The following is a 26,692-nucleotide window of genomic DNA, read 5'->3' as shown; positions in this document are numbered from 1 at the left end:
CACACCCAGTCTTGATCAAGATGATGATGATATCAACTTGATTAATCTACCTGAATCTTTATCTAAATTTGATAATACTGAGTTATGGTTAGTCAAAGACCATCTGACTAATCAAATACTTGGTAACCCTTACATTGGTGTTCATACAAGAAGACAGTTTGAAAATATATGTAATCATGTATGCTTTACTTCCCAAATTGAACTAGGTAATGTAAATGAGGCATTCGCTGATGAAAGTTGGATAATGTCCATGCAAGATGAATTAAATCAATTTTTTAAAGAAATGATGTATGGAATTTGGTTTCCAGACCTTCAGACAAATATATGATTGAAAGCAAGTGGATTTTCAAAAATAAAACTAATGAAATGGGGAATATTATAAAAAATAAGGCACGATTGGTTGTATATTGTTATACTTAGATTGAAGGTATTGATTACGATGAAACCTTTGCACCAGTTGCACGTCTTAAATCAATCAGATTATTTATTTCCATTAAAGGTCATAAAAATTTAAAATATATCAAATGGATGTAAAAAGTGCTTTTTCTAAACGGTGATCTAAAAGAGGAACTTTACGTTAAACAACTAAAGAGTTTTGAAGATACCAAACTTTTCGATCATGTTTATTGTCTTAAAAAGGCTTTTTATAGTCTAAAACAAGCCCCCAGAGCATGGTATGAAAAGTTGATTAAATTCTTACTTAATTATAATTTTATTATGGGTAGTGTTAACAAAACCCTATTTGTTCATAAATATAATGATAAAATCATGATTATTTAAATATATGTTGACGATATTATCTATGTATCTACTTGAACTAATTTATCTACTGAGTTTGCAGATCTTATGAAATCCAAGTTTGAAATGAGTATAGTCGGTGAATTAAACTATTTTCTTATATTACAAGTCAAACAGCTTGAAGATGGCATATTCATCTCTCAGACCAAATATGCATTGAACCTTGTAAAGAGGTTTGGTTTTGAAATGGTAAGAATCTTAACAGTCTTATGAGTACGATTCTTAAACTCTCAAAAGATGAATCACGTAAAAGTGCAAACTCTCGACCATATCATAGTATGATTGGTAGTCTCCTTTATTTAACTACTAGTAGACCTGATATTTCATTCAGTGTTTGCATTTATGATAGATATCAATCGGATCCTAAAGAATCTCACTTATCCGCTGTCAAACGGATAATCAGATATGTTGCAAGTTCCGCAAACATAAGCTTATGGTATCCACATCATATGTTTGTACAAATCGCAGGTTATTCTGATGTAGACTGGGTAGGTAATGTAGATGATAAAAAATCTACTAGTGGTGGATGTTTCTATGTTGGAAACTACTTAGTATCATGGCTTTGCAAGAAACAAAATTCTGTTCCTTTTCCACTACAGAGGCTGAATATATTTCTGCAGGGAATGCTTGCATTCAGCTAAAGTAGATGAAAAGAATGCTAGCTGATTATGGAATTTTGCAAGATATGATGACCTTATATTGTGATAATTTGAGTGCAATAAATATCTCTAAAAATCTAATTCAGCATTCTCGTACAAAGCATATTGACATAGGATATTACTACATTCGAGAATTAGTTAAAGATAAGACTATCATGATGGAATACATTCAAACTGAGAAGAAGCTTGCTGATATATTGATAAAGCCACTTGATAGTGTTAAATTTTCTAATTTGAAGCATGATATTAGACTATGTATTGTTAAATAATAATTCTTTTCTTTGCATTTTTTTAATGTTTATTTGTAATTTAGAGAAGCATTAAAAGAAAAATGAAAAATAGTAATAAATATTTAAATATTAAAAATTAAAATTTTTCGGGATTTTTCGGCCAACTCGTTGCTGACCGAAAAATTTTGGCTAGCCGAGCATATGCACCGGATAGCCGAATTGCACACAAATTGAACAAAAATGAGAAAAATCCCCCAATGTTTCATTCTCCGCTTCTTCTTATTTGACTCACCAATGCTTTATTCGGCCAACCCATCATCTCAACTCTCTGGTAAGTGGTTTTATTTCATTTTTCTTTAAAATTTAGGCTGTTCATTCCTAGATTTTTAAGTTTTTGTAGTTTTTCTTCATCTTGAAATCCTTTTCTTGTTGGGTTTTCTTCAAAATCTAATATACATTTTTCTTGTAATTCTTCTTATGCTATCAAATGGAACTAAGAGCTAAAAGATTTGTACCACGAGCTGGTTCATCTTCTCGATCGACTTCTCTTGGTGTACGGACCTCACATTCATCGGAGGGTGACCCGGAAAATGTTCAGGATTTTCGCATAAGAAGTATCATCATTGAAAGATTAGTGAATGTAGACCAGATTGCTTGTTTTGGTCTTGTAGAAATCCTTTCTGAGGTTAGGTGGGAAAAGATTTTGCATTGGGATGGGATGGCTTATCGGTTCGTTGTGCAAGGCATGTTTGCCTCAATTTGTGATGTCTCTTGTAACGCCCTGAATTTTGAGGGTCGAGCAAAGCTCTACTCCCCAGTCCAGCACATCACTTATGCAATATGGATAATGATGTTCAGATTTCACCCATATTAATGAGTTAAACATGAGTGGGATTATACTAAAACAATATATCATACTCCAGATATGATTAAATTAAGCAAGCAGAAGTCTGAAACATATATATTTAAACATGTAAGTGATTCACAAATCTCCAGAGTATGAGTATGTAACCGGGCTCAATATATACATGAATTGTTTCAAAATATACAAAATGTGAAAATGTAAGGTGTTCAACTAAGTAAAGTATCCCTATAGTTCCTGCGCATCGGCACGATGTCTACACAGACCCGCCTGAGAGCTGAAAGTAGGAGAACTCCTCATCATCCATAAAGTCCTACTCCGTCGCATAGACTTCATCAGCACCTGCATCTAAACCAGAGTCTGGTTGGTGTTTTAAAACACCGTCCCAGAGTGGGAGTGAGTGGCCAACTCAATGGTACTATAAGGCAAAAGTTAACATGTTATCAAGTCAATCTACCAGCAATGATAAGGCAATCATAACAATCACTTCTTAGCTACTCTTGTTAATGTAGGAATGGAGTACAAGTAATGATGTATGCCCTCGCATCAAAGCTCCCTCACAAGCGACTCCGACAACCTATTTCGCATATGACATCACTGCCTCTCGTGTAACTTCATCGCCTTTAAAGCACATCCTAACTAATGTAATGCGATGCATGATCGTGTTAGCCGAGTACTTAATTAAGCTTATTTATATAGAAGATTTGGGAAGATAAGGTACCTCCTTTTATATCATTGACCCGAACCAAAGGATCCATCTAGGTTTGTCACTCCTAATTAAGCACATACGATAGACAAGTTGTAGGGCATCACTCCTAATGAAAAGCAGTCGATAGGTAAATTCAAGAATTTATACTCGCAGTCATTATAGGAGGCTCATCACCTCAGCATAGGCCAACAACACGAAAATGGTGTTCTATACCACCATGCCCAGCTCACGAGTCTTGGTTATTCACTGGTCACTACGTGGAGGCTCATCACCTCAGCGTAGGCCGATAGCTCAAATACGGTATCCCATACTACCATGCCCGGCTCATGAGTCTTAGCGGATCACGGTACTATGGTTAGAGTGGGCCTTTACATTGGTGAGGGGTACCTTAGATTCAAGTAGTAGTGTCCATACATGGTAAACACACAATAGGCCAATCGGTTTGTTAGGCAAGTTTGATTAGTACGGGCACACGCTGACTTAATTAACATAGAGTGCATAAGCACCCCTCGTGACCTAACCACTGTCGATAATCGTTGTGCAACTCGGATTCGTCGAGTTTACCTAATGTGGCGAGACTAATTTGGTCACCCGAATAGGGATTGTTACCGATTTCCTGGGCTACGTTGTAGCCCCAATCTTACTCAGATGCAGTGAATAAACATATGTGATAATCATTTCAGCATTTAATAAACAATCCAAGTGAATTCCTCATTTGAGCATTTCATTAAACACATTGATCATGTCACCAAACAGATGCATTTTATCGATGAATTACGTAGAGGTAAATATGATTACATATAAAAAACTATACATATGTATAAGGCAATTAAGAATCCTATCTTAATACTTATAATAAATATAAATCATCAACAATTTCTTGTTCAGACAATTCATCCAACACTTAGACTATAATTCGCCAAATACATAAACTAGGTTAATTACAACATATAATTTAGCAATTCCTTATACAGAGAGGTTAACATGCATATGACAATGATGAATCCTAGTTCAGTGGTCATGGCAAGCACAAATCATGTTTAAATGTTCATTCAAACATTTCAACAAACACATGGGATGCATCTTTTGTTCAACACAGTTTGTACATGTATATTATACCGAAAATGGCATATCTAAGACAATACGGTAGCAATCAAGTTAGGCATAAATCATTAGCTGACATTAAAAGTATTGATAACCATAACCTAAGCATTTATAGTCCACACCCTTTGTCAGAATACTCGATTCAAACTCAGTTTAAACTCTACGTTGCCGAAAATGGAACGTCGGACACCTAAATGACGAAATAGGTTAGCTAGTTTGACGAACAATCACCCTGGATCTCTACAACGACATTAAGGTTAGGTTTTCTTACCCAAAATCATAGCCGAAAGAGATTCGGTAGTGTGACGGGGAGGCGATTTGGTGCGTGGAATCATGGGAGAGGATTACTGCACCAATCTCCCAAAATCCTTCTTCTCTTTCCTCTTTTCCCTTCTTTTCTCTCCACTCTCCCTTAGGGTTCGGTGAAATTCGTATATGAGAGAGGTGGGGTGAAATAAGGGCTATTTATAAGCCCAAAAGTGATGCAAATGGCCCCAGGGCCACCATATACATGGTTTATACCCTTTGGGCAACTGTTTTTGACAAACGAGGCTGATAGGGAGGCCCATTACCTACCTACGTCATAGGGTATACTCCCTGACAATGGATCTATGCCAGAACATGATTTTGGTGTGTTCGGATAAGCCGATCGACTATGGAGAGCCTGCATCAGATCAACGGTCATACTTACTCAATCGGGGCTACTAGTATACGGATATGTGTAGGGAAATTTTGTTTCCCCATGGGTGAAGTTTGGTTAGAAACTGACTGTCTAAAATTCTCAATTTTGCGTGAGAGTGAACGGCCCAATTCACCTAAGTTTTGGTTCATTTTCTAAAGATATTTGCGTTTCTCACACACTTCACTCAGCGTTCAAATTAGACGTTTCTGGACACCATTTGGGCTTGATTCCCACGATGGTTGTCAAGCCCAGTAGGACAAACATAGTACTATAGTTTCACGGTCATCGGACCCTCGACATGCGGTCTAGGTCCGATACGGTGTTTCAATGTACTCTCGAGAGCGATAGGCTCTTGGGATTTCTCCTAGGTCTTTAAGTGACGTTGAGTCAGTGGTATTAATGGTTTTAGGCCGTCTCATTTGTGAAAATGGTGGCCCGAGTTTAATTCACCGATTATTTAGTTTAGTACTTAACTAAATTCTACCTAAATTACGTCAGGATACGGTCCTTAGGTGGTTCTGCTTGAGGTGGTACTCGGGTTCTTGTACGGATTTTTCCGAGATGTTACATCTCTCTTAAAGAATTAACTTTCTCAATTAGAATTTTAGAGGGGACAATCATCATTACGCCTTCCACTATTTCTGCTTTAATAGATATTGACATAACAGATGATGGAATACCTATCGCAACACTTTCAGAGAAAATAACTAACTCTGAACAATAGTCGATTACAAGGGCATTATATGGTTTCAATGTGGAATGGTGGTCTAGTAACACCTTGTCCTCCAACAAATTATTTCCCAAATACCACGTCATGCATCGTATCTTTACATCAAATGTGTATCTTAGAACTGGGAATAAGATTGATCTTACTCCCTTTATGCTTCATGCTTTCCATATCGTTGTCAAGGGTATACGTATTTGCTTACCTTCCTTTATATGTTATGTCATCATTCAATTTTGTTTGCATCCTAAGCATTGGTCAATTCCATTTGGACATCTTATGTCGTGTCTCGCATTTCACTACAATGTCTAAATCCCTTCGTTTGAAGTTCCAAAATTCGAACTCCCATTCAATAATTAGAATTTGAATATGATGAACTTCACTCCATTACTGGAACAAAGAGAAGATCAAGAAGAACCTTAAAAGGTTGACACCTCCATGGATGATATCTTCAATGACTTAGAAGATTCAGAAGATCCAGCTAACTCTGACTTTCATCCCTCTCAATTTGATGAGAGGTTATCTGCATTAGAGGAGAAAATTGATGCTTTGCAAGTATCCCATGCATCATTAGCCCAAACTCAAAAATCTACTATGAAGTACATGAAAAAGTACTTTCATCGAATCAATCGGTGTTTGCAGATTAATGATCCTTCGATGCCTGCATTGTCATGCCCCAAACTCAAAAATCGGGCTCATAAAATTCCCGATCGCCGAATCTGGCGCCGACAGCCTCCGTATTACCCCATTCTCGGCTCCTGGCACCCATATACCAGGTTCTAATTCTAGGATCCTACAAGGAGGATTTTAATCATGAATTTATTTCATAATAAGCATAACCAAAGGCATAACCCACAAACAATAACTAGAACTCTATCACAAAATTCACTATGATAAAAAACTTTAAAGTACAATGCACATAAAGGGAAATACAATGATAGTAATAACAAAACTCCAGAACTCTGCGACACGCTCCTGCTCCTGCTCAGCTATGGTCTAGTGTCACCTGCACGCATCAATCATGTATAAGCTTATAGAAAGCTTAGAGGGTGGTGAAAGTATGTGTGCAATATAAGCGTGCTCAGAATGCAATATCAGAGTAATGCGGAATATACTGGTAAGTTCATGAATGCTGTCAGCCGTACCAAGGCCATGTGATGCAAGGTGTAACGCCCTGAAAATCGGATGTCGAGTAAAAGTCCAACTCCCAAGTTCCAACGCATCACTTATGCAACATATTCGATGATGATTAAATGTTGTCTGTGTTAGTGCAATAATCATGAATGGAATTTTACCAAAACAGTAATTCATACTCCAGATCAATTCATATAATGCAAGCGGAAGACTAGAAATTGTATATAGACGTATATGAGCCAAAAAAATCATGATCGGTCTCGAGAGTATGAATACATCACTGAGTCACCATATACATGTAATAGTTTAAAATAGTTCAACTACAATAATAAACCCGTCGATCCGGTTGGCCTAAGCGAAACCACCGAAGAACTGCATATATGAGAACTCATCCTGATCGTCATAGTAATCGGGCTCCACGTCCTGAGTCGCATCATCATCTGCAACTAAGACAAACTCTGGTGGGTGTTTGGAATACCGTCCCAGAACGTGGGAGTGAGTGATCAACTCAGTGGAACAATAAAGCAAAGGTTAACATGTTCTCAATTCAGTCAAGCAGTAATGATAAAGCAGACATATCAAACATTCCTAGATACTCTTATTAATGCAAGGATGAAGTGTAAGCATGATGCATGCCCTCGCCTATACTCTCTTGTGCGATACCATCTTACGGTCGCGGCATGCTTTCTTCCCTCTGTGCTCTTCAACCCGGGGCACATGCAGTGCGATGAAATGAGCGTGATTACCGAGTTATTATTAGTCCCTTTCATACAGCAAGATTGGGAAGCTAAGGTACCTCCCTTATATCAATTCCCAAACAATGATCCATTCTAGGGTCATCAGTCCTAGTAAATCTCATACGATGATACGGTTCTAGGTCATTGCAAAGGGCTCGTCACCTTATCAGTGTAGGCCTAGTGTATTCTTGTTGCTACATAAGGGCTCGTCGCCTCTACGCAGTCTTAGTGTACGCTCGAGGTCACTACAAAGGGCTCGTCACCTTATCAGTGTAGGCCGACAGCTCGAATATAGTGTCCCATACCACCGTATTCGGCTCACGAGTTTGGGTTGCTCACTGGTCACTACAGGGAGGCTCATCACCCCAGCGTAGGCCGACAGCTCAACCACGGTGTCCCATACCACCATACCCGGCTCATGAGTCTTAGCGGATCGAGGTACCAAGGTTTAAAAGGATTTTCACTAGTGAGTTTGGTACCTTATATTCAAGCAGTAGCGTCCAAATATGGTGAACATATATCGGGTCAATCGGGTTACTTGACGAGCTCGACTAGTACGAGCGCACGTTAAGTTGATCGACATGAAGTGCGTAAGCACTTCGTGTGGCCTAACCACTGCCGACGTCCCAAGTACGGCTCGAATTTATCGATCGCGTCCTATGTGGCGAAACAATCTTAGCCACCTATTCAATGTCTGTTACCGATTGCCTGGACTGTTCTGTAGTCCCAAAAAAAATCGACTATAACATATAAGCATACAAGCTAATCAGAACAGTAATGGAACAACAATTCCAAGCATACAAGCATGTGAGCATTTGATGGATTTCAACTTAAACATGAATTCACACATAAGCAGTGTTTAAGTAAAACAGACAAAGAATATAGGTTACATGGAGGAAATTATACACATCGTTAAGGTAGTTGAGAATCTCTTCTCAACGCCCATTTAAAGTACAATATATTACACATTTGTTCATTCAGACATTTCTACAAACACTTAGACTACATATTCCAACATACATGACGTATGTTGGTGTTAGCACGTATTAGGGCAAATCCTTTCACTAAGGAATTGTCAAATATAATTCAACCATTTGTCTACAACAGTTAATCATGGCAAATCCATATATATACAAACATTTCAACATGCCCAAGAATACAAAATATTCAGCATAGTTCATACATATGTGTAAAGTGCGGGAACAACGTGTCTAAGCATGTGATAGCAATTCAAGTCAGTCATAAATCATTAGCTGACATTGAAAGCCTTGAAAACCATAACCTAAACATTTATAGTCCGCATCTTTCACCGGTAGACTTGTAACGAACTCAGTTTTAAAGCTAAGTCTTTGTCTACGGCAGATTGGCAACCTATAGCATAAATTAGGTTAGCTATTTCATAACTTACACTATCAGAAACCGTAAAACGGATTAGGGTTAGGTTTTCTTACCTAAGAACAGGATTGGTATCGCCCGTATAGCGACATAGGAGTGGTGGCTAAGTATGTGGAGCGTCAGGGAAAGATCCCAACCTTTATCTCTCACTCACTCTCTCTCTCTCTTCCTCACTTTCTTCTTCTCTTTTCTCTCTTCTTTCCCTTAGGATTTGCAAATTCGTATGTCATATGAGAGTGGGTGTTTAAGGTCCTTACATAGGCCCAGGTTTGATGGGAATGGCCCCAGGGCCAAGGTATACTTAGGTTATATCCAAATATGGGTTGTTTCGGTCCAACGGAGTACTTCTGATGGCCCCTTTTCCGCTTGCGGTTGGACTTAAACTCCCTGACCATGGATCTAGTTCAGGCTGAGTTTTCGTCCCGATCAGATTTACAGATCAGCCGTGGTAGACCAGTTTTAATTCAACGGTCACGGTCACTCGATCAGGGCCACAAGTACATCGACATGTGTGGGACATTTCTCCTGATCTGAGGGTGTATTTGGGTCAGATTCTGACAGTCTGAATCCTTATATTTGGCCCGCAAGTGACACGACTTAGATTACTTAAATTCAGATTTTTATTTCTAAATATTTTCACGTTTCTCACACTCTTCGCTCTGGGCTCAAGTTGTGTAGTTCTATACACAATTAAGACTTGATTTCTGAGAGGGTTGTCAAGTCCAGTAATGCGGTCATAACTATATAGTTTCGGGGTAATCAGACTTTCGACGTGCGGTCCAGGTCCGATACGGAGTTTCGGTGTGCTCCCGAGAGCAACCGAGTTTAAAGATGGATTCTAGATTTCAGTGTAATGTAGGGTTAATGATTCTACACATTTTGGATCTTTCAGGTCATATTTAAAGGGATTAGTGCTAATTTCATAAGCACTCTAGTTTAGCACTTGCTAATATTAACCTAATTTCTAAAGGATTTGGTCCTGGGTGATTTCTGCTTGAGGTGGTACTCGGGTCCTTGTACGGATTTTTTCGAGACGTTAGAATCTACCCCCCATAAAGAAAAATTTCATCCTCGAAATTAGTACCTTTTCGTACTCCTCAAGAATCTGAGGGCAGTTCTTTCGAACCTCGGCTTCTGTCTCCCAAGTAGCCTCTTCTTTCGTGTGATGCGTCCACAGCACTTTCACAAGTGGAATAACCTTGCTACGCAATACTTGCTCTTTCCTGTCTAGGATACGCGTCGGTCGCAGTATATATGTAGCGTCCTCGCTCAACTGTACCTGCTCCCATCTGATAATGTGGGAAGGATCGGGAACGTATTTCTTCAGCATAGATACATGAAATACGTTATGCAAGCTCGCAAGTGGTGTGGGCAAAGCAAGACGGTATGCTACCGCCCCCACTCGATCAAGTATCAGGAATGGGCCAATGAATCGAGGCGTAAGCTTCCCCTTTTTACCAAACTGAAGGACTCCCTTCATAAGGAAAACTCTGAGGAACACATGGTCTTCAACCTCGAACTCTAGCGGTCGCCACCTCGTATCGGCGTAGCTCTTCTGTCTGCTCTGTGAGGTCAGAAGCCGGCGCCTGATGATGTCGATCTTCTCTGAGGTCGCCTATACTAACTCTGGGCCAATCAAGCTTTTCTCGCCAATCTCTGCCCAGCAGTGCAGCGCTCTACACGGGCGCCCATACAATGCCTCGTAAGGAGCCATGCCAATAGGCGAACTCTGCATAGGGAAGACATTCGTCCCAACTGTCCTTGAAATCCAGCACGTAAGCCCGCAACATATCTTCCAGAATCTGGTTCACCCGTTCCGTCTGCCCATCAGTCTGTGGATGGAACGCCGTACTGAACTTTAACTTTATACCCATCGCTTCCTGGATGCGGGTCCAGAAAATAGATGTAAACTGCGTGTCTCGGTCCGACATGATCTCCAAAGGAACTCCATGCAGACGTACTATCTCTTTAATGTACAACCTAGCCAACTCGTCTGCAGAGTTCGAAACTCTGATAGGGATGAAATGAGCCAATTTCGTCAACCGGTCCACGATCACCCAAATAGAATCATAACCCTTCCTTGTCTTCGGTAGCCTAGAGATAAAGTCCATAGAGATGAAATCTCACTTCCATTCAACTATGGGCATGGGCTGAAGCAAACCAAGAGGTCAGTGATGCTCTGCCTTGACCTGCTGGCACGTGAGACAACGGGACATGTAATCTACTATGTGAACCTTCATATTGTCCCACCAGTACGACTTCTTCATGTCACGATACATCTTCGTACTGCCTGGATGCATAGCCATCTGAGAATCGTGAGCGGCCTCAAGAACTTCTTTCCTCAAGTCAGGGAGGTTCGGGACGTATAGGCAGCCATGGTAACATAAGCCCCCATCCGTACCAATGCTCCACTCTGAGTCCTCATCGCTGCTAGCCTGTTCTCTCATCTTCGCCAATAGCTCATCGTCTGCCTGAGCTGCAATAATCCTGTCATCAATGAGGGGCTGTAGTCGAATATGTGCGATGCCCTTATACGGCTCCTCCACCGTGAGTTTTTGCTCAAAGTCTCACATGAACTCTATCATGTCCCACTCTGCTACCATCAACGGAGCTGCAAACACCAATGCCTTCTTGCGGCTCAGTGCGTCTGCCACAAGGTTGGCCTTACCAGGATGGTAAGAGACCTTGAACTTAAAGTCCTTCAAGGTTTCCATCCATCGCCGCTGCCTTATATTCAGGTCCCGCTGAGTGAATATATATCTGAGGCATTTGTGGTCACAAAAGAGCTTGAACTCTTCTCCATAGAGGTAATGTCTCCAGAGCTTTAGTGCAAAGATGACGGTTGCTAACTCCAGGTCATGCGTCGGGTAATTCACCTCGTGTTTCCTCAACTGTCTCGAGGCATATGCAATCACCTTATCCTTCTGCATAAGGACACAACCCAAACTAACACGAGACGCATCGGTATATATGACATACTTGACCCCTTGCTCTGGCAATACTAGCACAGGGGCGGACATCAACCTGTCTTTTAGCTCCTGAAAAGCTACTTCTGCCTTTTCATTCCAGGCAAACTTCAAATCTTTCCGTGTCAATTGAGACAAAGGTCTGGCTATCTTTGAGAAGTCCTGAATGAATCGTCGATAGTAACCTGCCAGACCGAGAAAACTCTCACCTCGGTAACCGAACCGGGCTGCTCGTAGTCCTGAACTGCGGCTACCTTAGCAAGATCCACAGCTATCCCTTCCTTAGACACCACATGTCCCAGGAACTTGACTTCTTCTTTCCAGAAGTCGCATTTCTTGTACTGGGCGAACAACTGGTTCTTCCTCAGAGTATCCAAGACTGCTCGCAGGTGTTCCTCGTGTTCTTCCCGACTCTTGGAGTATATCAGAATGTCATCAATAAACACAATGACGAATCGGTAAAGGAACGACCAAAATACTCTGTTCATCAAGTCCATGAACATAGCCAGAGCGTTCGTAAGATCGAACGACATCACGAGAAACTCGTAGTGCCCAAAACAAGTCCTGAAAGCCGTCTTCTGCACGTCTTCATCCCTAACGCGCAACTGATGATACCCTGACTGCAAGTCGATCTTTGTGAAATACTGCGCTCCTCTCAACTGATCAAACAAATCATCTATCCTGGGTAGAGGATACTTGTTCTTTACCGTCACTTGGTTCAGTTTGCGATAATCAATACACAACCGCAGTGAACTATCCTTCTTCTTTACAAACAACACAGGTTCTCCCCAAGGAGACACACTCGGTCGTATGAAGCCAGCATCTAACAGATCATCGATCTGTTTCCTCAACTCCTTCATCTCACATGGAGCCATGTAATAAGTCGAAAGAGATATTGGTGTCGCATTGGGCACAAGGTCGATAGTGAAGTCGATCTCGCGCCGAGGAGGTAGTTCAGGTATCTTACTGAACACGTCCTCAAACTCCCGAACCACTAATGTGTCTTCAAGTACCGGGCCGTCAACATTCTTCTGTAAGGAAGAATAACAAAGAACTCGAAAAGGGCAATTAACCTGCACGGGAAACGTAAAGGGCGTGCCCTCAGGTCCGTACGCTGTCACTAGACGGGTCTCTCAGTTAATCTCGGCCCTCACTTTAGTCAACCAATTCATACCGAGGATGACGTCGAAATGGTATAGTGTGGTGACAATCAAGTCAATGCATATTGTCCTGCTCCCTAGATCTATCAAACAACCCGTACACAATTTGGTGGCATCTATAAAGGTCCCTGGTGCTGCGATAACTCGCACCCCAACCATTGGAGTCGTTTTTAGCCCTAAGCGCTGGACTGCAGAACATGATATCACAGATATAGTGGATCCCGTATCCACCAACAGAAATATAGGGGTACCTTCAATATGGGTGGTGAGCTTGAAGGCAAGAGGTACGGTAGTTGTAGAGTCAGGCGCTTTCGCTATAAGTGCATGAACTCATGCCTGCTGAGCTCGGTTGGGTTGAGGCACCATAGGTCACTGAGTGGCCTAAATCGAGGTGCACGGGGCCTGAAAGAAGGATGTGCAGGTTCTGTCCATAGGGGTGGAGCCGATAGAGCCTGAGGGTGAGGGCGGTCGATTCTCTGTGGCGGCGAAAACCCACTATCTCTCATGCGTGCAAAATAGCTCTCCACCGCATGACCTGGTTTCCCACAGTACATACATGTCACACCAGGTCGCCTCATCGGAACTAGTGGTGCCGCGATCCTGGGAGGAGAGTCTGTAAGAGAGCTCTTACCGAGGAATGACCTGCTCGGCATATCTGGTCGTGGCCTAGGGATCATAGGCCCATGAGAACGTGACAATCGACCCCCATCCTGCTCCGCCCACATAGACATGTGTACTAACTCAGCATAGGAGGGTATGTTAGCACAACACATCTTCAAGCGAATATCAAGTTGCAAGCCCTCTGAAAAATGCCGCATCTGCATCTACGTGTCAGCAAGCACTGTAGGGACGTACCTGCCCAACTCTGTAAACCGGTGCTTGTACTCTGTCACTGACATGCCTCCCTGTCTGAGGTGTAAGAACTCATTCTCCTTCTCATGCCGGTACATCTGGGGATAATACTTCTCATAGAAGCGGAACTCAAAAGCTGCCCAAGTCCATACATAGTCAACTTCAACGGTCCGCAGAACACTATCCCACCACAAGCTGGCCTCCTTTTCAAACATAAAGGTGGCCAACTCGACCTCCTCTGGCTCTGTACAGTGTAGCATCCTCAGCATCTTAGAGATGCGGTCTAGCCAATATTCGGCCTCCTCGAGTCTGTAAGAACCCGCAAATGTAGGAGGCCGCAAGGGCTGGAATCGCTCGAGGAGGGCCGCTCATACCCAAGTTCCCCATAGGGTATATAGTAGGTGTAGGTGAAGGCACACCCTCATCCTGGGCGGAAGGCCCCACAATCCTAGCAGGGAGTACAGATGGTGAAGGTGGAGTTGCACTTTCACCCTGAGCTAGGGACCCTGTAATCATGGTCAAGAGCTGCTGGTGCATCATTATCATCAACTGCTCCAACCTATCGGTAGGTGGGGCCGACTGAGGCTCATGCTACATTGAAGAAGACGCACGATTTTACTCATGAATTGGTGGTGTGTAAGGTGGCGGCCTAACTGTAGGACCAGTAGAAGGCTGAGGCTCAGGTATAGTCTCACGAACCGGGCCCAAACTAGGGTTCGTATGACCTTCACCCTGGGGAGGTGACTGGTCCATCGAATCAATAAATGTGAGGCGTGCCATGCTCCGCGTGACCTTCGGTGGCATTCCCTATATGAAATAGGGTGCAACTTAGGTATGATGTAGCATAGCAATACACAATCCTTTAAGCATTTCACACAACTTCATAGCAAAAGAGACCACATGCATCTCATTTACCAAAATTTGTCATAGCACATGGAATACAGTGTTACATGAATCATGACAGAAAATGCATATAAATGAAAACATCCTAACACAGTGACAAAACAAGCTATGGGGTGACGGCTTGGATGACTAAGCATCCGAGTCTGGCGATGAGGAGGAGCACCCTTATCCTGTAGGCAGCATAGGATGGACTTCAAAGTGTGAGTCACCTTCTTAAACTTGTGTTTCACGAGGCCCCGAAGATCCATTATATCTTGTCGTAGGATAGCCTGACCTTCCTCAAGTTGAGCTAAGCCAGCTTGAACAGTGCCATGCTCCGGTAGCGCAGGAGGGGAGCTCTCATCCGTATCCTGGGCCTCCTCTTCTTCCTCGCTCTGTTCTTCTTCGATTTCAGCTCCTTCTTCCTCACTCTCTTCCTCTTCACTCTTTGTCTCATCCTCACTCTCTTCAAGTCGGGCTTGTCGTTGCTGTGGCTCAATACCCATATGATTGAGAGTCGCTTCATTGATGTAATTGATTGGCACTGGCTTTTCCGCCCCAAGCTTGTAGCCAAACTCATGTGCAATCTTGCATATGAGTCGGCGAATGGGAGCAAATCCGACCTTCTATTAGAGCGTGCGATGAGACCTAGCTGTCGTAGAACATACGTAGGCACACACAGCTTCTCTCCCTGCCCCACTTGATATAGGAAATTTACCATCAGGCGCATGCACTCGCTGCGGTTGCTCCACCTGGGGTAGACGTTGAACGTGAAGATGTGGTGAAGCAGACGGAAGTCGCCAGACATATGGGTCGCTAGAAGGCTATTGTTGGATTGCCACTAAGCCAGTTAGCCACAAAGGGCCCGTGTGCGGTGATCTCTTTCACGTACACTCCTTAGATTCTTCTCAGTTGCATGTACCTCACCAAGAGGCACATTCATAAGTCGAGATACTAAACCAACGTCGATGGTGGCTTCCTGATCTCTTCCACAAGGGATCTTGAACTGCAAGGGCTCCAGCGTAAGCTCTCGAATGTGGGCATAGAAAGCTCAAACAGTGCCCAAATTTGTGTGGTACTCGCCCTCAAATAGCAAACTCCACCCGGCCTCTTCCAGGCACTCGAGCAAGAGATATTCCCCAAATAGCCTTTCATCCACATGAGCTTCAAAACGGACTCTACGACCCTCATAAACTCCATGCGACAGCTCCGTCAACAGCGTCCTTCTGACAGGAGCCTGGGGATCAAGATCCTATTTAGTCTGAAACTCCTGATTGACGCTCGAACTTGCGGTGGCACCTCTCGGTCTCCTCGAACGAGTAGGGCGACTAGGCCCAGCTTCTTCCACAGGAGCTATTTTCTTTCGCATGAGAGAAAGAAGGGCGAAAAGAGAGAAAATAGTCGCCACAAGCTCAAAAAGAGCCATTGAAATGGAAGGAAAAGTGGGAATATGATGGGTTACGGGATCACAAGATCGTTGAAGCACATAATGGTATTTATGTGTTCCAAAAAGAGAAGGAATGAAGAAAGTTAAAGGAATAGGAAAGATTAGAAGAGGGATGGTTGGGTTTTGAAATCTTGAGCTACAAAAAGGGGATGTGTAGGCTCAAATGAAAGGGAAATAAAGAGAAAAAATGATGGAATCAAGTAGGTTAGTGAGCTTACATGAATTTGAGACTCAAATGGAGGGTTTAAGAGCTCAAATGAGAGAATGCAAAAAGGGTTGGCAGCTGTGGTAGAGGTTTTTGAGGGGGTAGTGCAAGGGTTGCACGAAAATGAGAAAAGGAGTGCTTGAAAGAGGGGTTTGAGTGAAAAATTTGAAATTTTTTTAGAGAAAAGGAGAGCTTGGGGTGGTGGTTTGTGAAGGAGAGGTGGTATAGAAGGGGTTATAATTGACCCCACCTGCGTGCGTGGACCACACAACACCTAGGACCGATCGGCCCGCCCGGCCAGGCCCGTTTGGCGGCGAGGTCCTCACCAGTAACTGGACTTTCCAGTGAGGGCTCGCCCTTTGTGGAAGGTCCTCCTGCCCCCTGGGTCCCAAAAAGGTGTGGGTCCCACCTTGGGTCCCCCTGGAAGTGTCTCGTTTATTCCCCCACTCCGTTTTGACTCGTTTCAGGTCATTTCGAATAAATTCTAACGTATATTCACGTTTACTGATTTTAAACGGCTGGGATGAAATAAAACATGATTGAAACCCATCAATTGATGGTCCAGGGGTGCTTCGGGGTCGACTTATGCGATCATAGATGGGTACAGACCTGAGCAAAATGATCGATTTCGGTGAACTTTGCCAATTAGCGAAATCGGGGAATCCTAAGTTTGTTTCTAGATTTCTCTCGCACCCAACTATGTTGAAAAGCGTCAGCGTACATCGTGTGACCATAACTCAGGTCTGGTTTAATCCAAATCATGCTCTGATACCAACTTGTAACGCCCTGAAAATCGGGTGTCGAGTAAAAGTCCAACTCTCGAGTTCCAACGCATCACTTATGCAACATATTCGATGATGATTAAATGTTGTCTATGTTAGTGCAATAATCATGAGTGGGATTTTGCCAAAATAGTAATTTATACTCCAGATCAATTCATATAACGCAAGCGGAAGACTGGAAATTGTATATAGACGTGTATGAGCTAAAAAAATCACGATCGGTCTCCAGAGTATGAATACATCACTGAGTCACCATATACATGTAATAGTTCAAAATAGTTCAACTACAATAATAAACCTTGGAGCCCCGTCGATCCGGATGGCCTAGGCGAAACCACTAGAGAACTGCATATATGAGAACTCATCCTAATCGTCATAGTAATGGGGCTCCACGTCCTGAGTCGCATCATCATCTGCAACTAAGACAAAGTCTGGTGGGTGTTCGGAACACCGTCCCAGAACGTGGGAGTGAGTGATCAACTCAGTGGAATAATAAAGCAAAGGTTAACATGTTCTTAATTCAGTCAAGCAATAATGATAAAGCAGACATATCAAACATTCCTAGATAATCTTATTAATGCAAGGATGAAATGTAAGCATGATGCATGCCCTCACCTACACTCTCTCGTGCGACACCATCTTACGGTCGCGGCATACTTTCTTCCCTCTGTGCTCTTCAACCCGGGGCATATACAGTGCGATGAAATGAGCGTGATTACCAAGTTATTATTAGTCCCTTTCATACAACAAGATTGAGAAGCTAAGGTACCTCCCTTATATCAATTTCCAAATAATGATCCATTCTAGGGTCGTCAATCCTAGTAAATCTCATACGATGATACGGTTCTAGGTCGCTGCAAAGGGCTCGTCACCTTATCAGTGCAGGCCTAGTGTACTTTTGTTGCTACGTAAGGGCTCGTCGCCTCTACGCAGGCTTAGTGTATGCTCGAGGTCACTACAAAGGGCTCGTCACCTTATCAGTGTAGGCCGACAGCTCGAATACAGTGTCCCATACCACTGTATTCGGCTCACGAGTCTGGGTTGCTCATTGGTCACTACGGGGAGGCTCGTCACCCCAGCGTAGTGTAAGTGCTATAGTTTTTATCCCTCTTTGTTGTCAAATTTGTAGTGCCAAAATCACTATTATACTCTGTTATATATAACTTGCATAAGTGAAGCTTTCTCAAGGATCAACATTCATTAACAAGCTAAGCTCACAACAAGCAAAGCTCTCAAGTACAAGACTCAAGATCTTGAATGAAAGAACTGCTCACAAGACTCAAGCTGAACTCAAGACTCAAGTTGAAAGTCAAGCTGAACTCAAGACTCAAGCTGAAAGTCAAGCTGAACTCAAGACTCAAGCTGAAACTCAAGCCACTTTCAAGATTGAGTTACATGAAGAGTTCAACTACATCAAGACTTCAAGACTGATACTTCAAGGTCACTTGTTCCTAATGCTTTAATGTCCATACTTCATGATTGAGGTTTGTTTGACCATAGGTTGACCTTAGAAGTAGGTCATTTCGGATACATAAGTCGAATGTTTATTTTACATGTGATTGGTCTGTTCTTCGACTAGTCCTAGGCCTTCTTCGACTAGTCCTAGACTTGCTTCGACCAGTTTAAGAAATTCCTCGACCAGTCGTAAGTTTGTTACAAATTCTGGATAAAATCTGTTAGCCTTCGACTAGTCCTGGAATCTGTTCGACCAGTCGTAGGAACAGTGTTTCTGCATCCTCGACCAGTCATACAATCTACGACTCGAAGTCCAGCGAACCTTTGCAGGACCTACGACCAGTCGAAGGAAACCTACGACCAGTCGTAGGAGAGCTTCGACCAGTCGTAGAACGGTCAAAGCAAATCCCACCGGATTTTTCAAATATCTGTTAGAGCTTCGACTAGTCGAAGAGCACTCTAGACCAGTCGAAGACCCGATCTTCTCACCTATAAATAGTGCACGAATCTCAGAAGAAATCATCGATTTAATTAAAGTATTCAAGCCAATCTTCGTCGAACTTCTGAGAGATAATTCTGTGCTCCATCTAAGCTAAGTGTGCTTATTTAATATTCTCTTTCCTTAGCTTTATTTTAATTGATTTTGTTTCTTATATTCCAATCTGATTTGATAAAGAGGAATTATTATTCCCTTTCTTTGGAATCAAAATCAATTAAGGCAAGCCCTATTTGGTTTAATTTAAAATCTATTAGAATTAGAACCATTGTAATCAAGTACTGGACATTGAACTTGGACATTCAATCATCTACTTTGATTTGGTTCTACCGGGCTGCTACAACGAAGGAGATTTTCAGGTATTTTACATATTGTAAATTCCTTTCTATTATTTTGGTTTCTTTCAAGATTTGTCAGAAAAATCTTGTTATTTTGGTTATCTGAGGAAAGCCAGGAAAACTCAGAAGTGGGGTTTTTTTAATTGTGTATGCCCACATACAAAGACACAATTGTAAGGGTTTTGGTTGAACCTGTGAAAACCTATTTTTAGTGAACGCTAATATCCCCTATGTGAGGATATTAGGAGTGGAGTAGCTTTTTGTGTGGCTGTTGTATAACAGTTGGTGAACACACAGGCGAACCACTATAATCCCTTGAGTTGTGGTTGATTGTTTTATTTTTCTAATTTTTTATTCTTTTTGTGGGATGTATGTATGGTGGTGAATGTTGTAATTATTTCAAGCTTTGTGAGAATGTTGTAATAGCTTAGAATTTACTTTCTGCTATTCCTTTATAAGCTTGATTTTCAATTTCATTTGAAAGTTGTTCCAGCAAGGTTGCCCTGCCATTTTTATGGTGTATGGCTGTCCCTAGAACAATACATTTTTAATTACAAGTTATTTCATTTCAGTTTATATTTAATTCTGTATTCCTCTTCGATTTGAGACTTGATACAAAGACCTTTCTAGAAATAAGGTTGTCCTACCATAAACTCTGTTTTTGGTGTAAGGTTGTCCTTAGAATAACGTTTGTATCAACCTCTCAAGATCTGAATTTTGAGGTTGTTTTACTTTCCTGCATTGTTATTTAATTTGGCTATCATTTTCTTTATTATTCCGCTGTTATAAGTTTTTATTTGGCATTGTCCTATTCACCCCCCCCTCTAGGACATATAGCTTGGCCTTTTCACGTAGGCCGACAGCTCGACCAAGGTGTCCCATACCACCATGTCCGGCTCATGAGTCTTAGCGGATCGAGGTACCAAGGTTTAAAAGGGTTTTCATTGGTGAGTTTGGTACCTTAGATTCAAGCAGTAGTGTCCAAACATGGTGAACATACATCGGGCCAATCGGGTTACTTGACGAGCTCGACTAGTACGAGCGCACGTTGAATTGATCGACATGAAGTGCGTAAGCACTTCGTGTGGCCTAACCACTTGCGCACTTCATGTGGCCTAATCACTGCCGACGTCCCAAGTATGGCTCGGATTCATTGATCGCGTCTTATGTGGCGAAACAACCTCAGCCACCTATTCAATGCCTGTTACCAATTGCCTAGACTGTTCTGTAGTCCCAAACAAAATCGACTATAACAGATAAGCATACAAGCTAATCAGAACAGTAATGGATCAACAATTCCAAGCATACAAGCATGTGAGCATTTGATGGATTTCAACTTAAACATGAATTCACATATAAACAGTGTCTAAGTAAAATAGACAAAGAATATAGGTTACATGGAGGAAATCATACACATCGTTAAAGTAGTTGAGAATCTCTTCTCAACACCCATTTAAAGTACAATATATTACACATTTGTTCATTCAGACATTTCTACAAACACTTAGACTACATATTCCAACATACACAACGTATGTTGGTGTTAGCACGTATTAGGGCAAATCCTTTCACTAAGGAATTGTCACATATAATTCAACCATTTGTCTACAAAAGTTAATCATGGTAAATCCATATACATACAAACATTTCAACATGCCCAAGAATACAAAATATTCAGCATAGTTCATACATATGTGCAAAGTGCGGGAACAATGTGTCTAAGCATGTGATAGCAATTTAAGTCAGTCATAAATTATTAGCTGACATTGAACGCCTTGAAAACCATAACCTAAACATTTATAGTCCGCAACTTTCACCGATAGACTTATAACGAACTCAGTTTTAAAGCTAGGTCTTTGTCTACGGCAGATTGGCAACCTATATCATAAATTAGGCTAGCTATTTCATAACTTACACTATCAGAAACCCTAAAATGGATTAGGGTTAGGTTTTCTTACCTAAGAACGGGATTGGTATTGCCCATATAGTGACACAGGAGTGGTAGCTAAGCACGTGGAGTGTCAGGGAAAGATCTCAACCTCTATCTCTCACTCACTCTCTCTCTCTTCCTCACTTTCTTCTTCTCTTTTCTCTCTTCTTTCCCTTAAGGTTTGCAAATTTGTATGACATATGAGAGAGGGTGTTTAAGGTCCTTATATAGGCCCAGGTTTGATGGGAATGGCCCCAAGGCCAAGGTATACTTAGGTTATATCCAAATATGGGCCATTCTGGTCCAACGGAGCACTTCTGTTGGCCTCTTTTCCACGTGCGATCGGACTTAAGCTCCCTGACCATAGATCTAGATCAGGCTGAGTTTTTGTCCTGATCGGATTTACAGATCAGCTGTGGCAGACCAGTTTCAGTTCAACAGTTACGGTCACTCGATCAGGGCCACAAGTACATCAACATGTGTGGGACATTTCTCCTAATCGAGTGACCGTAACCGTTGAACACATTCATCAATGTGGGCCACGTCCAGGGATGGACGACCGAGATGAAAAACATACATCAGGTGGGTCCACACGTGTGGGACCCACCAGCTATGGAATAAGCTGATATTTGTGTTTCTTTACATCTGGGCCTGTCCAGATGGTTAGGCTAGTGGGCCTACCGTTGGGCAATCCAGCAAGGTGGGTTCCAACATATGGATGGCATGGATGCACAAATACATAGGTCGAGGGGGCCTGGTGCTGATGATCATCAAGGTGGGGTCCACATACACCATCCCAACACAAAATCCCAAGAAAAATCCCAACAAAAAACTATAACATCTCAGAAAAATCTGTACAAAGACCCGAGTATAACCTCAGGCAGAAATTGCTAAGGATTAAATTATGTAGAGATTAGACAAAAATTAACTAAGTACTAAACTAAATTAATTAGTAGATTAGCTTGAACCTCTTTCTATGCGAACTGCAAGACCCAAAATTTGTAGAATCGTTAACTCCACATTACCTAAAAACCTAGGAGAAATCTCAAAACCTATTTGCTCTTGGAAGCACACTGAAACTCCCTATCGGACCTGGACCGCGCGTCGAAAGTCCGATTATTGCAAAACTAAATGATTATGACTGCCTTACTGGGCTTGACAACCATCGCAGGAATCAAGTCCAAATAGTATCCAGAAATGCACAACTTGAGCCTGGAGCAAAGTGTGTGAGAAACATGAATATCTTTAGAAAATGAACTCAAACTTAAGCGATCTGGGCCATTCCGTTACAGGCTAAATTTAAGGTTTCAAACCATCAGATTCTGACCTAAATACTCCCTTGGATCAAGAAAATTTTCCAACACAAGTCAATGTACTTGTGGCCCTGATTGAGTGATGGTGGCCATTGAACTGAAACTGGTCCTTCATGGTTAATCCACAAATCCGATTAGACCAAAACTTTAACCTGGCAAAGATCCATTGTCAGGGAACTTTCTCCGGACCGTATGTAGGAAATGGACCTCTAAATGAGCTCCGTTGGCCTGAAACTGCCACCCTTTGGTTATAACCTAAGTATACCATGGCCTTGGGGCCATTTGCACCAGTTATGGGCTTATATAAGGGCCTTAACCCACCCCTCTCTCATTTCATACGAATTTCCTAACCCTAGGAGAGAGAAGAGAGAAAAGAGGAGGAAAGAGTGAGGAGAAGAGTGAGAGATAGTTATTACTGGGATTCGTTCCCACCTCTCCACGTGCCGAATCCTCTCTACCGTGTTGCTACGCCGTCGAATCTAAATTCATTTTTGGGTAAGAAATCCTAACCCTAATATGTTTTGGGAATCCGAATAGGGGAAACAGTGAAATAGCTAACCTATTTCATGATTTAAGTACCCGCTGTACCGTAAACAAAGGCGGAGTGTACGAACCAAGTTCGTAATTAGCGTATCGATGAAAGGTGCGGACTATAAACATTTAGGTTATGTTTTTCAAGGCTTTCAATGTCAGTTAATGATTTATGACTGACTTGATTGTTGTCACATGTATTTAGATGCGATGTTTCCCGTGTATTACACATATATATGAACTATGTTGAATATAATGCATTCCATATGTTTGTTGAAATGTTTGAATGAATATGGAATCATGATTTGTGCTTGCCATGATTATTGATTGAGAATATATGATTGTTGTATGTGTGGTAACTCCTTGTGAATGGATTTGCTATAATATATGTTATAACAAATTTATTACATGTATGTTGATATGTGTAGTCTAAGTGTTTGATAAAATGCCTGAATGAGAAAATGCTTGTTGAAATGTATTTAATGAGGGTGTTGAGATAGGATTCTCAATTACCTTATCTATAGTTACAGTTTCCTTTATGTAACCTATCTTGCTACTACGTGATTTATGGATGAAATGCCTAAGTATGACAACATGTGTACTATGTGATTGTTAAAATGCTAAAATGAGATTTATATTTGAATTGTTGTCACATACTATTTGACTGTCGCATACGAATGCCTATTGTGTTTGAGTATGATTGGGACTAATACGTAGTCCAGGCAATCGGTAACGGTTTACGATTAGTGGCTGAACTAGTTCACCACAACGGATACGTTTGATGAATCCAAGTCGTATGGTGATTATCGACAGTGGTTAGGCCACGAGGAGTGCGTATACGCTCCATGTCGATTAATTTAATGTGCACTCGTACTAGTTGAGTTTGTTAAGTAACCCGATTGGCCTAATATATGTTCACCATGTATGGACGCTACTGCTTGAATCTAAGGTATCACTTACCAGTGAAAAGCCCATTTAACCTTGGTACCATGATCTGCTAAGACTCATGAGCAGGGAATTGTGGTATGGGACACCGTAGTCGAGCTGTTGGCCGACGCTGGGGTGACAAGCCTCCCCATAGTGTCCAGTGAGCAAACCAAACTCATGAGCTAAATATGGTGGAATGGGATACAGTATTCGAGCTGTCGGCCTACGCTAAGGTGACGAGCCTTTCTGTAGTGACCTCGAGTATAAATTAGGCCTACGCTGAGGTGACGAGCCTCTTTGTAGTGACCTGAACTTGCCTGTCCACTGCTTTTCAATCAGGGGTGATGTTGCCCTATAACTTGCCTATCGTATGTGATTAACTAGGATTGACAACCCTAAATGGATCATTGTTTGGGTAAATGATATAAAGGGAGGTAACTTAGCTTCCCGAATCTACTATATGAACAAGTCTAATTAAATATTGGCTAACACGACCATGCACTGCATTGCATGTGCTTTAGCGAGGAAGTGCAGGTGTCCGGAGTGGTGTATGCGCGATCGTGAGATGATGTCGCTGAGGGAGTGCAGGCGAGGGCATGCATCATTATCGCATACCATTCTTATGGGCCAGTCCGACCGCAGTGGGTGATGCCATAGTCGTAGGTCCAGTGGGTCCAGTGGGTCAAGCGGGCCGGTCCGGCCGCAGTGGGCCACGTCGGGCCGATGGTGTACACACATGTGGGGCCCACAAAACATGTGTGGGACCCCTCTATATGTTCCCTTTTGCTTCATTCTTCCATTTTCAAGTTTCCAAACCCTTCCAAGCTCTCAACAATCTGAATTTTATCTCTTAAATCCCCCTACCATTCTCATATCTTCTTCATCTTCTGCATTACATACCCACCCTCCATCATATTCTTCAAACCTATCTCCTATCTCCCTTATTTCCTCCCATTTGAGTACATAAACCCTCCTTTGTGTCTCAAAAATCTCAAGATCCACCAACCCATCCTATCCCTCCATCTTGTCTCACTCTCATGGCTCTTTTCGAGCTCATGGAGGCTATTTTCTCTCTCCACACTTCTTTCCCTCAAGGGAAAGAAGAGGGCTTCCACAAATGAAGCTGGGCCTAGTCACCCAACCCATCCAAGGAAGAAATAGGGCGCCGAGGCAAGTACAAGCACCGCATGAGAGTAGAGGACAAAGCGGGATCTTGATCCCCAAATTTCGCTCGAAAGGGCCCTATCGTTGGGCATCGCACATGATAGGTTCCAGGGTCGTAGAGTTCTCTATGAAGCACATGTGGACGAAAAGCTATTTGGGTTATATCTGGCGATGCACTCCTGTTGGACGTCGGATGGGGTCTTATATTTAAGGGCAAGTCACGTGCTTGTGAGAGCACTGTCCGAGCCTTCTACGCCCATATACGGAACCCATTACTGGAGCCTCTACAGTTCACTATTCCCGTGGGAAGGTGGGAAGCCATAGTTGATGTTGGTGTGATAGCTCAGATTATGGGGATGGAGCATGGTGAGGTTCATGCTAGTGAGAAGAATCTCAGGAGTGTGTGTGAAAGAGATCACCGTACACGATTTCTTTGCGACTAACTGATCCACTGGAATAGAGGCAACTGCCTCCCAGTGACCAAGTTGACTCATGATTTCCTCCTACTCCACCACATATTCACACATAATGTGTACCTAAGGTGGAGTAATCACTCCGAATGCACGTGTTTAATGGTGGACTTCCTATACAGAGATGAGCAGGGAGACAAGTTGTACCTGCCTACATTTGTCCTACTACAGATAGTTCAGACCACACGCTCTCCTAGGATTGACATTTCACTCCCATTCGGCCGACTCATATGTAAGCTGGCTCATGAATTCGGCTACTGACTTGACACGGAGCTTGTGCTGATCCACTACATTAATGATGCTACGCTTAACAACATGGGATTTGGCCCTTGACAACGTTAAGCCCGACTCGATGGGAGTGGGGATGAGACGGGAAGTGAAGAGGAAGAAAGTGATGAAGAAGAGGACGAAAATGAAATAGAGGAAGGAAGTGAGGAAGAGCGAGAACAGGAAGAGGAAGAAGAGGAGGCCCAAGACTCTGATGGGGGCTCTCCTCCTGTTACACATGAGCGCCACCATGATCGGGCTGCTCTAGATGGCCGCTTGGTTCAGATTGAGTAGAGCCAGGTCGCCCTCAGACAGGAGGTCAGAGAGACCTGAGCCAAGCTTGAAGAGTGTCAGGCTTACATGAAGCAGAGATTTAAGAAAGTGTCTTGCACCTTGAAGGCTCTCCTATGCTGTATGCAGGATAAGGGCGCTCCCCCACCATCACTAGATTCGGATGACTAGTCCTATGTTAT

Source organism: Magnolia sinica, chromosome 9 (genome assembly GCF_029962835.1).
Source record: "Magnolia sinica isolate HGM2019 chromosome 9, MsV1, whole genome shotgun sequence".
NCBI classification, from domain to species: Eukaryota; Viridiplantae; Streptophyta; class Magnoliopsida; order Magnoliales; family Magnoliaceae; genus Magnolia; species Magnolia sinica.
Note: the sequence above shows the minus strand (reverse complement) of the source record.